This window comes from Siphateles boraxobius, unplaced genomic scaffold (genome assembly GCF_051911475.1).
Source record: "Siphateles boraxobius isolate OS27281-9 unplaced genomic scaffold, OSU_SipBor_1 19, whole genome shotgun sequence".
In the NCBI taxonomy this organism is placed as follows: Eukaryota; Metazoa; Chordata; class Actinopteri; order Cypriniformes; family Leuciscidae; genus Siphateles; species Siphateles boraxobius.
In genome coordinates this window covers 9,815,027-9,817,974 of record NW_027508799.1, presented here as the reverse complement: position 1 = coordinate 9,817,974, position 2,948 = coordinate 9,815,027, and the positions used below count along the sequence as shown (strand labels likewise).

Genomic DNA, 2,948 nt, shown 5'->3' with positions numbered 1-2,948 from the left:
TTTGTGGGAGAAGGGACAACTGGACCTATAGCTAAGTCCTGGTACTCAGATGGCCACTCCTGGTGGCCTCCATTCAAAGACTTGGACCGGTTGCTGAAGAGTGTGAGGATTATGGAGGCACCACAGCCAGACAAAGGGTGGAGCAAACATCAAGTCAGAATTCTGCACGAATCAGGTAAGCAGGTTAAACTAGACTGTAAATGAGCATTATCAAAAAGATGGTAAAATCACTAATACATGACATCCCATGGCTTAATAATTGCATGAATACATGTACATCATTTCTTTCAGCATCTTTTGACAACATCACAAAGAAATGGAAAAAGGCATGCTACACTTCTGACATCTCAGAAACGGAAATGCCTGTGTAGTGAAGTGCCGCTGTTTGTTGACGTCCTCTCTGTAGAGTGAGACTCCGCCCTAGATGCACGCAGGTGATCGGCATTCAATTCATTGATAAGAATTATGGTAATTCCTTCCAAGGGGTATATTAAGGTGACGGTGTTGTCACCGGAGATTGCGTGAATGTGCGACCGCGTTCTAGCACGTCATTATTGTTGCGACTGTCTGGTGCTCTGGCTGAGGTGAGTGTGGCGGCTGGTTTTTATGCTTGAGCCTAATGAACATTAGATTGAGTGTTACTTTTGTCAGGTTCTGGGCTGTTTGCAGAAAAGCACACGTTGTGCTGAGGGTTGCATGCCTGGCAACACGCGCTGTTTTCCGGATACCACCGTTTCGGTATGAATTGCATTCGGCATCGGGGGTGTATTGCTGCTTGACTTCCTGGTAGGTCTCTCTTTGGCCCTTTTGGCTGTATTTAATTAATGAGCGAATAGTTAATATTATGGGGTCTGTGTATTCCAGCGTATCATTGGGCTTTTTCATCTCTTGTCGACTGGGCGAGTGGCGCGATCTCCGCATGTTTGGTATGTGTGATCAATTGTACAACAGTAAATTAATGCTATGCATATTTTAGCTCATAGTCCGGCTTTTGCAGGTGGATCGATTTGCCGTTTTAAGGGCACTTGAAGACTACACTTGCCTGCTCTAGGACTTGTCGTCGCTGCTGTTCTGTTCCTATTAATGTTTTTGTTTGAGTTATTTTGCTTGCGTGTGTAATTCTGTTTTGTTTTTCTGTGTAATTTACCTTTTGTGCTTTTTGGGGTTTGCTTGTTGATTTATCAGTTTGCTTGGTAATTGGTGTTTTGTTTTCTTAGTTTTGGGTGTTGTTTTGTGCTTTATTTGTATTATAATTACTGTTTATTTTCTTTGCTCACTGTGAGATTATCCCTGACTGGTCCCAAGGGAAAGAGGGATTGTGAGTGGTAACCGGCCTGGGGAGATTGTTCCTGTTGGCCCGTAGCGATCCATTCACCATCACTGACACTGATGAGCGCAGGTTTGAGTGGATTGCGGAGTGTTTTCTTTTAGTTACGTATATTATTGTATGTCTCGCATGTTGTGTCCTGTATATGGGTACCCATAGGTGAGGATAATTGTTTGATTTATTTGCTTTGATTTATTTTTTTATATAATTCTTTATTTCTTGTGTTTCAGGCACTGTGAGCCTGGAGCAGGAGGGCTAGTTGTCCAATTAAGGTGGCGGGTCCTGATGAGACACAGTGTGTGGTCTGCAATCCAAGGTGATTGGTCTTGGTTGACGTGATTTGAGTGACGTGTAGTGCACGTGTGGGTGCTCTTTTACCATCGCTGACACTAGCGACGTCTGGCACTAGCTCGTCCTGCTTCGGGTGACCACGAGTCCTGTGAGCTGTTTATTGTGTGATGTTATAATTGAACCTAACTGACTGGCACGCCAGTATTTTATCTTTGTCTAAATAAAGAATATATTTTTGTATTTTTCCATATCCACGTCTCGGAGTATTTATGTAAGGGAAACACCGAACCTGTGTGTCTTTAATAGGACACTTCCCTGGCTTAGCGACCAGGGTGGCGTAGTCGATCTTTCTTTGTCTCTCTTACTCTCTCTCTATCCTCCCTCTCTTGTACTGCCTGCCACATTTGGCGTAGTCGGCAGGATTTTCCTTTTTTTTCTTGTGTAGATCTGAGGCGTGGATATATGTGTTGTTCTTGTTTTTTTTCTTAGTCGTTGGGAACAGAACAGCAGCGGGGACAGTGATCACAGGTAACTCTATTTGGTTTTTCTTGGCTGGTTTTTGTAGAAATGGAGGACGAGTTGCAAGAATTGAGGGAGCTTGTGGCCCAATTACGAGCTGATAATACAAAGTTGCGGCAAGATCAAGCTCTTGCAGGGCCTTCAGATCTGGGCCATGGTTCCAACGTACCTAGTCCGTCAATCGCTCCTCCTCAGGCTATTGATGCGGGTGCCATTCCTATGGAGAGGTACGTTTTTATACCGAGGGACCGAAGGTGCCCTAAATTTAATGGTAGGTCTGGTATAGGAATTAATGAATGGGCTGAGGAGGCACATGCCTGCATGCGGTCCCGTCATTTGTCCACAGCCGACAAGGCTTTCTTCCTTTTCGACCATTTAGAGGGGGAGGCACGTGATGAGATAAAGTATAGGCCTGTGGGAGAGCGGGAAGATCCCGAAAAGATTATCACTGCTTTGAAAGAAGTATATGGCTGCTCCAAATCATATGTTGCCTTGCAGGAGGCCTTTTTCTCCAGGAGGCAACATGATGGTGAGACTCTGTTGGAGTTTTCACTTGCTTTAATGAGCCTTTTGGAGCAAGTCAAGCGGCAATCGCCTACTGTCATTTCAAATACCGAAACCTTGCTTCGTGATCAATTCGTGGAGCATGTGGCCGATAGTGCTCTTCGCCGCGAGCTTAAACAGTTGGTTAGTCGTCAACCTAGTGCCACTCTGTTGGAGGTTCGCGGGGAAGCTATTAGGAGGGAGCAGGAGGGCATGCTGGGTGGGGCAAGAGGCCGCAGTCACTCTCTCCCCTCGGCACATGGTTTTC

The 2,948-nt window shown here is 45.4% G+C and overlaps 1 long non-coding RNA gene across 3 annotated transcripts; it reads left to right on the top strand.

The window, feature by feature from the left end:
- The first annotated feature begins 384 nt into the window (after nt 1-384).
- Nucleotides 385-1,868, top strand: LOC143742543 (uncharacterized). Of its 3 annotated transcripts, none has more exons than XR_013205460.1 (4): nt 385-584; nt 652-926; nt 998-1,138; nt 1,218-1,868. It is a non-coding gene; the product is annotated as an uncharacterized LOC143742543 (long non-coding RNA). The 3 variants fall into 3 exon arrangements; XR_013205459.1 differs by having other exon boundaries at nt 385-786; nt 865-926; XR_013205458.1 differs by having other exon boundaries at nt 385-926.
- Nucleotides 1,869-2,948: the final 1,080 nt, after the last annotated feature.